We start from the raw sequence: 14005 nt of genomic DNA, 5'->3' as shown, positions 1-14005 counted from the left end.
TAGAGCAGAGTAGATATTTTGTTTTTCCTTCGTTAATTTCTAGACCTCTTTTCCGTGCTTCTTTTGCCAGGATTGTTACTGCTTCTTTTAATACTTAATTTAAAATTTAGTTTGACATTCACGAAGTGTCAAACTCAAATGTAAAAAAACCTATTCTTGGCAAATCGAGATTTAAAAAAAAGTAGCCTACTTCTTAATCAACCATTTGAGCTGACGTTTAGTGCGTCTGTAGGAGATAACCGAATTGTGACGTCACATTTTAGACTTTGAGGTCGATTATCTCGAAGACGGTTAGATATATCGAAATGCCGTTTTCAGATTTGGATTCAGAAGGCAAAACTACATAGGAATCCATCGATACACCTGCTCTAAGTATTGCAGGAGCGGCAACGCAATAACACACAGACTTTTGCAAATTTATAAACGAAAAGTTTTCGTTGAAAATACAGATAATGTTTTTGCAATCTGGTTTCAAAGGAAAATAATATATAATAATACTACTTTTTGATTGAATAAATTTAAAACTTTCCTGGCCACACTTTTTCTTAGTGTAGTTCCTCTCTATTATAGGACATCCTTAATATATCTCAATGTCGTACAAATTGTGTACAACCTTAAAATGGTTATTTCATTTGGCTTGATTCTCTTATTTGGGAATCATCATATTGATTTATAGAGATATCACGACCTGAAAATTACTTTGCAGTTTCTAAATTGTTTCCAATCATGCGAACAGTGAAATATCGTGCCACTGCACTGAAAAGAAGGTTTCCTTTGATTCTTATCTGCTCTATAAGGGTTTTGAGCGTTGCAAGAAGGAATCGATGGACGGGTTTGCTTCGAATATTGCTAAATATACTCAATTGTAACCAGAGTTTAAATTACTGCATTGCAATTATTACTTAATTTAATTCAAATATTAGAAATAAATCATACTGCGTAGTTAGGTATAAAAATAAGAAAAAAAAAACAAGCTGATACTGCAAGAATTATTATTATAACGAAAACTTTGTTTACCATTAGATTCTGTGCCGTTGGCAAACATCATTTCTATATTACTGTCTACGAGCATTTGTATAATAATATCACAATTTAGCATATAGAGGGTGTCTCATTAAGAATTTTCCATATGGTAACTGCAGAAACCTTAGCACGAAATACGAAGACTTAACCTAAAAACTTAAATAAAATATGGCTTCTTACTGAGTTATGGGGTGTTCTATTTAAAAATTTAAAAACTATTTGTACCCAGTATTCTTAAAAGCATTTATCATATACTTATCGTACTTTGCAGCAAGGGTAGGTACTATACGTCTTACTAAATCAACTAAATAAACAAACATTTCTGGCTACTCATAGAGGCGTACAACGAAAGAAAATGGTTGACTCTCTTATATGTCTAAAACTATTAATTTTATTACGCGTACAACGAAAGAAAATGGTTGACTCTCTTATATGTCTAAAACTGATAATTTTATTACGTTATTGTATTACGTTACGAATGAAGAGTATAAGACTAAGTTTTCACTCTAATAGCAACATAATGTTACTCTACATCCCACCAGACTGAAAACAATGGGAACCTTCTCTAAGGAAGATGAGGGAATTTTACAATTTATAATTCACGTCCCATCTGCTCAGCGCGGTAAAGTTCCAACGAGAATGGTTCCCTTCGTACTCCAATCGGAGTAAACATATAAATCAAAAATGAATAACCATTTTCAATTTCGACAGCAGCAACATATTCCAGCGCAATCAGAGAGTGCAGCAAGCACCTCTACCGGTTTCGAAACTTATTAGTCTCTCATCAGGAGGCACATATGCTGCTCTCTATGATCCAACCAAAACAAACCCCGGCGTGCAGTCAAGGAATGCAACGAACGAAATGGCATAGATGCCCTAGCGGCAACTGCTACCAAAAAACTCAGTTTTCACTCTAATGGCATATAAAGTAACATAATGTTACTCTACATCCCACCAGACTGAAAACAATGGGAACCTTCTCTGGTTACACCTCCGAGGCTTCTACAATTTGCAAGCCATACGGATGCTGAGACTAAGGAAGATGAGCGAATTTTACAATTTATAATTCACGTCCCATCTGCTCCGCGCGGTAAAGTTCCAACGAGAATGGTTCCCTCATCTTCCTTAGTCTCAGAATCCGTATGGCTTGCAAATTGTAGAAGCTTCGGAGGTGTAACCAAAGAAGGTTCCCATTGTTTTCAGTCTGGTAGGATGTAGAGTAACATTATGTTGCTTTATATGCCATTAGAGTGAAAACTTAGTCTTTTGGTAGCAATGGCCGCTAGGGCATCTATGCCATTTCGTTCGTTGCAATCCGGGACTGCACGCCGGGGTTTGTTTTGGTTGGATCAGAGAGAGCAGCACATGTGCCTCCTGATGAGAGACTAATAAGTTTCGAAACCGGTAGAGGTGCTTGCTGCACTCTCTGATTGGACTGGAATATGTTGCGGCTGTATTTTCGTTTTGCAACGAAATTGAAAATGGTTATTCATTTTTGATTTATATGTTTACTTCGATTGGAATACGAAGGGAACCGTTCTCGTTGGAACTTTACCGCGCTGAGCAGATGGAACGTGAATTATAAATTGTAAAATTCCCTGATCTTCCTTAGTCTCAGCATCCGTATGGCTTGCAAATTGTAGAAACCTCGGAGGTGTAACCAGAGAAGGTTCCCATTGTTTTCAGTATGGTGGGATGTAGAGTAACATTATGTTGCTTTATATGCCATTTGAGTGAAAACTTAGTCTTTTGGTAGCAGTTGTCGCTAGGGCATCTATGCCATTTCGTTCGTTGCAATCCTTGACTGCACGCCGGGGTTTGTTTTGGTTGGATCAGAGAGAGCAGCATATGTGCCTCCTGATAAGAGATTAATAAGTTTCGAAACCGGTAGAGGTGCTTGCTGCACGCTCTGATTGGACTGGAATATGTTGCGGCTGTATTTTCGTTTTGAAACGAAATTGAAAATGGTTATTCATTTTTAATGAAGAGTATATTATTTACATAGAAAGTATTAGAGAGTAAAAATTATGCTATAATAGCAGTTGCGTCAGTAGCGTAGAATTTGGGAAGGGTCAACCATTAACTTTCCCGGTCGTAAGCTTCTGGTAGTAATTAAAAACGACTATTTAACATAATTTAGTAGGGTGTACAACAGCTTCACTTTCTCCCAAGTGTAACACGAATATGTCAAATATGAGTTGAAATCATCATATTAAATTCGTTTCTTAATGTATTAATTCTGTAGGCTTGTCTTTGAAGACAACCTTCATTTTGGGTTACTAATTTTGCATCATCTGCGTAACAGAGAATTTGAATTTCCTTGTTCCCCATTCTGTATCCTCTTCCTTTATTGGGGCTCCTTATTATGATAAGAGGCAAAATATAAGAGACATTTCTTTATAGTCCAGGAACCAAAGCTTTTCACCTCGCAATTTTTACAGAATGGATCAATTTGCTTGAAAATTTGAGAATAAGTAGTGGATAGTCCATGGATCAAAATCTATATTATGCCGACAGGCGCTATTACCATGGGGTGGTTGCCACCCCATCTCGGGGGTGGAAATTTTTAATTATATTTTGACTACAAAAGTTAATAAAAACATTCATTCTAAGCAAAAAATGTTCTATACATTGTTTTTTGATAAAATTAATAGTTTTTGATTTATTCGCTATCGAAAGTGTTAGTTTTATATCTAAAAAATCAATGTTTTTTGATGGTATACTTATTTAAAATTCACTCAATTTTTGCCGTAGAACAATTTTTATCAAACCAAGTTCTTGTGAATTAAATTACATACAATTTCATATTTAAACATTTTTTCGTATCTCTGATGCTAATCTTTCTATTCTGAAGAAAATGGCATTTTTTTACCAAATTGCAAACATTCGTTATTCGCTTTAAACTTCAGTTTTTTAAAAACTAATCATTCTAAGCCAGTCAAACTTCTAAAATCTATTAATAATACATAAATAAATAAGAATAAATAAGGCCAATGACTAAAAACACCGTTAACTTACATGATTATGTTTCCAATAGGATTTCTCCTTTTTTTTTTTAAATATTATATTGATTTTTTAACCGTAACTTTTTTATTTTTTATCTTAGAAAGTTCGCAAAAAAAGAATTTTGTAGGTTTTTACAAGATCTATAAGGCTATTGATATTGAATCCTTTTAAAATTCTCAGTCACAAAAAGAGGTAGCATTGAAAGGATTGGTAAAGGTGGTTTTTGCATGATATTACAAATTTTAATTATCAATAGCTCACTCAATTTTTGCCGTAAAAAAATTTTTGCAAACCAGGCTCTTGGGAATTAAATAAGCTACAATTTCATAATTAAATATTTTTTCATATCTCTGACGGTAATCTTTTTATTCTGAAGGAAAGGTCATTTTTTACCAAACTACAAAAACTCGTTATTCGCTTTTAATTCCATTTTTTTTAAACTAATCATTCGAAGCCGATCAAACTTCTAGAACCTATTAACAATACATAAATCAAGAAAACCAAATCAGGTCAATGACAAATATTAATTAGGGTGGTGATTAGGGGGTTATTTACGATCACTTTTTTTTAAATAGAGACTGACATTCTTTTCATTATAAATCACTTAATTTTTTTAGCTATATATTTTTCTTATTTCTGGAGATACACATTTTTAAATACTTTAAATTAGAAATGTATAAACATTCTCAATTTCTTTGCAAAACGAAAATGCAGCAGCTGCATAATACTCTGGTTAAAGCGGAGAGTGCAGGAAGAGTCTATACCGGTTTCGGAGATCTTTTTCCCCTCATCAGTAAACCCATATCCTCTTCTCTCCGCTTTAACCATTTACCATAGCTTAGGGCCTTCCCGAATTGCAAAGAAAGAAATGTCACGGATGAACTAGGGCCATCTACCGGAAAACAAACTAAAAAACTTTAAATTAGATTTAACAAGTTAACCTTGAAAAATGCATAGTTTTTCCGTCCTTTGACTTTGAAACTACAATATTTAACATTTGACGAAGAAGAGCCAACATATAATAAAGTATAGCTCGATTACTATTGGTCTTAAAGGAAAAAAACGGTATTGTTTATTTTTTTAAAAGGTACATTTTTGTTAAGTAAAGTTGTTTTGATAAAACGAAAATTTTTTTTGAGTTATTAGCAGAAAACTGATTAAAAACATTGATTTTTTCGATATAAAACTGACACTTTCGATAGCTAATAAATCGAAAACTATTAATTTTATGAAAAAAATGTATAGAACGTTTTTTGCTTATAATGAATGTTTTTACCAACTCTTGCGGTCAAAATATAATAAAAATTTCCACCCCCATGGTATAAGCGCATTTTGGCATGATATAGATTTTGATCCTTGGACTATCCACTACTTATTCTCAAATTTTCAAGCAAATCGATCCATTCTGTAAAAATTGCGAGATTTTGTCTTATTTTAAGCTTCATAACTTGGACTATTAAGATAAAGAAAAAAGGGAATATTACATATACTTATATAATTTCATAAAAGTTAATAAGTAAATATATTTGTTACACATTCTTGTATCATCTAGGGTTGTTTGTGTGTGTTTAATTATAATTTAGCTGATAAACAACTACCGCATACATGAATGAACTGGAAATAACCTAAAACAAAGAAATTTTAGTTATATCCATCTAAAATTAAAACTATACTGCGTGTCATAGAAAACGGACCACCCACTAATTTTAAGAAATTTTTGATTTTTTGATTTTTTTTTATTTATATCAAATTCGTCTATGGTATAATTTACTTGTTTATGGGCAAATGTAGGTCTGCATCTTTTGTGAGCAGCAGTAAGTAATGGCCCCATTACTGCATTTCACTCTATCAAACCGTGTTCTATTAAGCTTTGCCGAATAGTAGAGACGCTGATGACTGGTCCTTGGGCTTTTTGAACGTATATTTGGAGCATTTTGGCAGTTTGCGTCCAATTTCGCAATGCAATAATAGTGACAACGCGATCTTCTCTGACTGTTATCTTTCTTTTTGTACACCTGCCGGATCGCCGTAGATGAGATCCGAACTTAAGAACTCGTTGGTAAGTTCTCTGCACAATTGGACGACTAACATTCAATAATCTTGCCTATCTTTCATGTCATATATAAAATAATTTAATTATCTTATATTTTTCCATTAGTCGAGGCATTGAAGGATTGAAGTGTCGATTTTTTTGCAGTAAGACGGATTTTAATGCGGATTGGTGCATTGGATTCGTGAGAATGTCAGGAAATTTTTTGAACTAATGTAATGAATAAGAAATCTTAAATTGCATTTGTGCATAAGAAACATGCATTTTAAAAGTGCACTCGGTAAATAGTGGAGAAAATTAACTAATTATCTTACTCGGGGGTTTTTGGGGTCGCTGAAAATGAATATGAGGTCGGCGAGAGTGTGCAAAGTACCTGGTGCCTGCAGCGGGTGTAATAAACGTCTTCCTCTGGAGTATTATGGTAATTTATCATATAATTAGTTTAAACTCGTTACTCGGGGGTTTTTGGGGTAATCTATTTTCTTCGATGTAACTATAGTGATCGAAAAGGGTGGTATTTTTATTATAAATAAACATAAATTTTTATTATTATAATATATTTATGGTTAAAAAATTCAATATACAAAATTTATCGTAATTTATCTTTAAAATTATTTTCTTCATCATTATCATTTTCTTCTTCACTATTGCCTTCCTCTCTCGAGTTCAATGCAATATTTGTGCAATCAGAGCCTACACAATTTTTGCAGGCTAAATTACAAACTAACCCATGCTTCCTGCACCCGCATGAGTTGCCGCAGTCTGACTTACAACTACAGAATATTATACCCCCGAGTTACAAGTTTGAGCCAATTATTTAACAAATTACCATAATAGTCCAGAGGAAGACGTTTATTACACCTGCTGCAGGCACCAGGTAATTTTCACACCCTCGCCGACCTCACATTCATTTTCAGCGACATCAAAAACCCCCGCAGTAATGAGTTTAAGCCAATTATATGATAAATTACCACAATACTCCAGAGGACGACGTTTATTACACCCGCTGCAGGCACCAGGCAGTATGCACACTCTCGCCGACCTCATATTCATTTTCAGCGACACCAAAAACCCCCGCAGTAACGAGTTTAAGCCAATTATATGATAAATTACCACAATACTCCAGAGGAAGATGTTTATTACACCAGCTGCAGGCACCACGTAGTTTTCACACTCTCGCCGACCTCATATTCATTTTCAGCGACCCCATAAACCTCCCCAGTAATGAGTTTAAGCCAATTATAAGATAAGTTACCATAATACTCCAGAGGAAGATGTTTATTACACCCGCTGCAGGCACCAGGTAGTTTGCGCACTCTCTCAGAACTAATATTCATTTTCAGTGACCCCAAAAACCCCCGAGTAATGAGTTTAAGCCAATTATATGATAAATTACCACAATACTCCAGAGGAAGACGTTTATTACACCCGCTGCGGGCACCAGGTAGTTTGCACACTCTCGCCGACCTTATATTCGTTTTCAGCGACCCCAAAAATAAATTTGAGTCAATTCTTCCCACTATTTACCGAGTGCACTTTTGAAATGTATTTTTCTTATGCACAAATGCAATTTGAGATTTCTTATTCATTACATTAGTTCACAAAATTTCCTGACATTCTCACGAATCCAACGCACCAAACTGCATTAAAATCCGTCTTACTGCACCAAAAATCGACAGTAAGATCTTTTTTTGTGCTTCAATGCCTCGAGTACATCGTTATTAAGCAATAAGATCCACTGTAAAGGTCGCTGCATATTATCATGCACGTAGCGTTTCCAGAACGTAGCGTTTAGTTTTCGAAAAATATGATTTAATGGTCTTAAATATAAACAACTCACACTGTCTGGAACGTATCCTATCAGACACGTATTTTTAAAAAATTTAAACGCAGGGTGAAATATTACGTTATTATCGAGGTTAGAAATTTCTTAAAAACTTCTTTATTGTTTATTTTAATAAGTTACAGGGGTGTGAAAAAGAAGAGAAAATGTAGTGTGATTTTTAATTTTAAATATCTCATTCAAAAGAAACTTGTTGTTAATTCTAAGTGACTTGCTATTCTGCGTAATAATGTAGTATTTCATTTTGCGTTTAAACTTTTCAAAAATATAGTCCGTCTAGAAATTATCCGGAAAAAAGAAAGCAGAATTATAATTTTACGGCAATTATTTTTTTTTTTTTGGCTTTAAGGTAAAACCCACACAGCCAGATACAAATTTTGTAAAAGAGAGGGCAAGGATTTGACACAAGGATTACACTCTTTTCGCCCAGGGGCCGATCAGGGCATTTTATAAACGATCAAAGGTAGGCCTCGGATAGATAAGGTATATATACATTAAGGAAAGACATAAGGTAGCAGCAAAAGGTATTATTAAATTTGTATTTTTGTTATTCTGACGAAATATAACAGACAATCGTAAATTTCTTTTCTGTTTAAAGCAAGAAGATGCATTATGTTATATGGGCTTTCAATGTTCAATTTTAGAAGTTTTCTGAACAGCTCATTGGATTGAGCCCTATATTTTTGGCAATCAAAAAATATGTGGTCCAGGTCACCGATTTTATTACAAAATTCACAAAGATCGCTCTCAAGTATTTTGATTTTATGTAAGTGTGCTGGATAACACGCATGACCAAACTTCATTCTACTAATAGTGGTTATGCTTTTGCGATTGTAATCGAACTTATTGTACCAAGGTTTTTTCCTCAATTTGGTTTCTATTCTGGTGTAACGTGTTGGATTTGTAAGTGTGTATTCTTGCCACAAGTAGGACCATTTTCTCATCATTTTATGTTTTGATATGTTTATTTGTTCATCCGTAGTTAATTGGCAATTTATCTGTTCCCCCATTTCTATGCTTTCTTTGGCAATTTTGTCTGCAATTTCATTGTTTGTTATTCCTACGTGTGCTTTAACCCAGAAGAATTTTATAAATTTATTTTGATCTTGTAATTTTTTAATAATTGTTTGAATGTTAAAGATAATATCATTTGTTGTGTTTGAGTTGGATTTTAGAATTTTAAGAACTGAAAGTGAATCGGAGAAGAAAATGGCATTCTGTTCCTCTTCCTGTTGTACATATTCTAGTGCTTTTAGAATTGCTATTGCCTCGGCTGTGTAGATAGATGTATTTTTATGTAGCTTATAGTGTTTTTGTATACGTTTAGGTATTACGAAGGCACAACCTGTGCCGTCAGTGTTTTTTGATCCATCAGTGTATATTGTGACATAGTTTGGATATTGGTCTAAAATTTGATTAATAACTATGTTATTAGATGATGCTAATTCAGAGTAATGGGGTATATTCACATCACATACAACAAAGTGAACAAAGTAATCGATCTCTACCTTTGTTTGTGGTTGTAGGGTCACGTTTCTTAATGCTTCACAAATAAGAGGAGAGTTCTTATGTATCCAAAAAGGCTTAGTTAAGTCGTATTCGTTTAACTTGTATATGCTACTAATGAATGGTGAATTTTTCTTTAGTGATTTAATAATCATTTTTTCAGCTAAAAATGATCTTCTCAGTTCTAATGGAGGTTCGATTGCTTCAGCTCTTAATGGTTCAACTGGTGTAGATTTCATTGCTCCCAGACATATTCTAAGTGCTTTGTTTTGTATTATGTCTAGCTTACGTAGATTGGTTTTATTGGCCGTTCCATAAAGTGTACAACCATAATCAATTATTGATCTTATGTAAGCTCTATAGAAAATTAGTGCTGTTTGAGGTTCTGCTCCCCACCAAGTTCGCATGATGGATTTTAGGAAGTTTAGTCCTTTGTTACATTTTATCTCTATTTGTTCAATGTGTGGTTTCCAGGTCAGTTTTCTGTCTAATAGAACTCCTAAGTATTTGGCATTGGTATCCACTGGAAATTCTATTTTATTTATTTTAATTTTCTGCATTGGTTTCACATTATGCCTGGTGAAGATAACGACTTTGGATTTTTCAGCGGAGATTTGTAGTCCTAAATCATTTATGGATCTTAAAAAGAGTTCTGTGCTGGAGTTTAAACGATTGATGCATTCATCGAGGTGTTTGCTACGTGTATAAACAACAAAATCATCGGCATATTGTATCATAGTTGCTGTAGATATGGAGGAGTGTAAATTAGTGGTATATATATTGAAGAGTAGTGGTGCAAGAACAGATCCTTGTGGCAACCCTAAATTTGCAGTTTGGTATTTCACTTGACACCCATCACATCCTCTGAGTCCTACTTGCCTGTTTATATACAATTTGCATATGGTGTTAGCAACTTCTTGAGGTATTTGTAATTGTATCATTTTTTCCCGTAGAATGAACCAGTTGACATTGTCATATGCACCTTTAACATCTAGAAACATCGTGCTATTGTAATCATTTTCAGTTAAACATATTTGTATGTCTGTAACTAAGTGTGTCACCGCATCAATGGTGCCAAACCCTTTTTTAAAACCGTATTGTGTGGTTGGCAGAGAGCCAGTTTTATTTAACCACCATTCCAGTCGGTTTTTAATTATTCTTTCAAAAATCTTGAGTATACATGGCATAAGTGCAATAGGTCTATATGAATGGCATAAGTGGGGGTTTTTGTTTGGTTTGTGTATGGGTATTACAATAGTCTTTTTCCATTCTTCTATACATTCCCCATTAATCCAGATGTCATTTAGGATTTTGATTAGAAACATCTTGGCATTGTTTGGTAGTTGGTATATCATAGGATATCTAATATCATCATAACCAGGTGATGTATTCTTTCTATTTTTTATGTTATAGTTTAATTCTGGCAGACTGATAGGTTCACAGAAGATTTTATGATTGGTATTATTTTGTTCTTGTTTTGTGAAAATGTGTGATGTATCATTCAAGGCATTAGCTGGCGAAATTTTATCTAGAAATTGTTCTTGCCATTCATAATTCCCCGATGTATTAACTTCCCCAGATCTTCTATTCATTTTTCTGGCCTGTGTCCATATAGTTGTCAATGGTGTAGTTTTATTTAAGTTTTCACACCAGTGCTGCCAATATAATTTGGCTTTATATTTTAAAAACTTCTTGGTTTTTGAATTTTCGTTTTTACATTTCATATAGTTTTCCATGGTGCTTTGTTGCTTATATGTTTTGAGCATTTGTTTTCTTTTTTTAATGGCATCTTCGCAGCTTTGATCCCACCATGGTGGAAGAGAGGTTTTTTTGCTCATTTTAAAAGGTTGGTAGATGGATATGGAGGCATTGGCTTCCTTATTTATCCGTTCAACTAATAAGTTGTACTTATGTTCTACGCTGTTGTTATTTTTAATGTGTTGTGAGAAGTATGTATCTGCAATTTCTTGATATAAGCTCCAATCTGCTTTATTTAGGTTCCGTTTTGTTTTATGTTGTACTATGATGTCTCTACTTTCCATTTCTTTATTAATTTCTATAATAATTGGAAAATGGTCTGAGCCCAGTACATCAGGAAAGGTTTCCCATGCACAATTAATTGCTATGTCTGGAGTTGCAAAAGTTAAATCCACGACTGAATTATTCCCATTATTTGTGAACTTTGTGGGGTCTCCGGTATTTAAAAGTACTAATTCTGTGTTGTCTGAAGCGGTTATTATTTGCGTGCCTTTGCTGTTATTTTTGTAAGATCCCCATGTTTGATGATGCGCATTGAAATCTCCTCCAAAAATGCTATTAGACTTGGTACAGTTAAGAATTGCCTCCCAGTCTGCAACTGTTGTTCGTATATCTGGTGGGCAATATATCGAGAAACATGTTAGTGTTATTTCACTGTTGTCCAATATCTGTATTCCACACATCAAAATATTTTTGTTCAAATTTTTTGTAATTGAAATTTCTTCAAAACGAAATACATTTCTGACAAGGATTGCGACACCAGCATAACCATCATGGCGATCTTTACGTATAATTTTATAGCCTTTGAAATTATATTGTTTATTTGGCTTAAACCATGTCTCTGAAATTAAGGCAATATCGATGATATTTTCATTTAAACATTTAACTAAACTCAATTTATTAGCTACAGCCGATTGCGCATTCCATTGTAAAATCTTTATCTTATTTTTTATTTTATTAGCCATTATTTAAGTTTGTTATATTTAATAATTTTATCATATATGTAAGCTCTATCTAATCTTTCTAAATCGTTAAAAGAATCAAACTCTTTGAGTACACTTTTTAAAAAATTGAAAAACATATTAATAAATTCATCTGTGTTAGGATCAGAATCGGAACTGTGTAAAACATTTGGTGGCAGAGGGTTTTTTGGTCCAAACTGAAAAGGGAACATTTCGTCAGCTAAAGGAGATTGGGCTTTCCTCTTTTTATATTGAGAAGAAGTTTCAGGTTGACTTGGCATTACTTTTTGTGTTTGTTGTTGGATACTGGATGTGGATGGTTTGGAAATATTATGTCTGACATTGTTTTGCCTTGGAAGGGGTGGAAAACTTTCATTATTTATCGTACCTAATGCTTCAAACCTATTCGTTGTAGTAACAGCAGATGTATATGATCTTTTAAGACTGTCCTTTGCTTCCAAAAAAGTTAAATTGTTTTCTGCCATGTGTCTTTTAATTTCGTATTGTTCTTTAAATTTTGGACACTGTTTGGATATGGACTTGTGCTCAAAGTTTTTACAGTGTATACAATAACTGTCTTGCGGGTCTCTACAGTTATGATCATCGTTTTTCTCTTGTGAGCAGTTAATACATCTCGTTTTTGTACTGTTGCAATTACGAAAAATGTGTCCGTGATGCAAGCACCGGTAACATTGAACAACTCTATGCACATACGGTTCTACGGAACAGGCCACGCTGTTTATATATACATATCTAGGTAAAATATTGCCTTCAAAAGTAAGTAATACCATTTGTCTAGGTATATATGCTTTTTCTCCGTTTATATCAACTTTCCTTTTGAGTCGAGTAACTTGTGTTACTGATATATTGGATATTATATTTTCGAAAAGATATTCCTCACTGAAAGCAGTATCTACGTTTCTTATAATTGCTTTTCTTTGTAGCAGGTTATTTGGAATGTATGCTTTTAGTTGTTCCTCTTTTAAATTCTCATTCTTAACTAGATAATTTGCATCTTTGGGGCTTTTAAGTTGTACTCTTACCCTATTTTTTCCTACTCGGTCGATGCTAAGAATGTTTTTAATTCCTAATTTTTTATGAAAAAGGTGACCTACCTGCATATGGTGAATTTTTCCAATCTGCTCCTCATTTATTTTCTCAATGAATACATGTACCTTATCTGTATAGAGATATCCTTTTTGTAGATTGAACAGCTTGATTTCTTTTTCTGGATCTTTGGTCTTTTCGCGTTCTTCCTCCTGGTCCATGTTTTGGGTTCCCCCTTTATCAGGGGGAGAGTTTTCATCCATTATTGTAAACTTCCACCATAAAAACACAAAACAAAAACAATAACAATAAACACTTCACAACAGTGGGTTTTTTATTAATTTAGCCCGGTATGAAATTAGTTTATTATTAATTGTCACAAAAAACTTGTCTTAATCACTACTTAAGCACCTGTAATTATACGTGTACTCGATATGAATGATCGTACGAGACTACGGCAATTATTTCTATCGCTTGAAATATGAAATTTCAACAAATAATTCATCTCATTTACCTATACAACCTCCATTTAAATCTAAACACTTAACTAAACGTCCAGGTACACCCGAAACTAGACCAAATCTCTTCGCTAATTTTCGAAACCCTAGGCGCGGATTTTGTCGTCCTAAAGCCACTAAAGCATTTAAATTGTTTCCGCGAATCTTACGCGGTCTACCCGAAACTGGTCTATGTCTCATATCCATGCCATTTTTTATCCTCTTTATTGTCTCATTCACAAGACATCTATACAAGACACCATTTCTATACAAATATTCTACCACTTTTCTTTTTTCTACTTGCGACATTATT

The sequence above is a fragment of the Diabrotica virgifera genome, chromosome 1, assembly GCF_917563875.1.
Source record: "Diabrotica virgifera virgifera chromosome 1, PGI_DIABVI_V3a".
In the NCBI taxonomy this organism is placed as follows: domain Eukaryota; kingdom Metazoa; phylum Arthropoda; class Insecta; order Coleoptera; family Chrysomelidae; genus Diabrotica; species Diabrotica virgifera.
The sequence above is the reverse complement of the archived record's forward strand: the minus strand, read 5'-3'. Positions refer to the sequence as shown.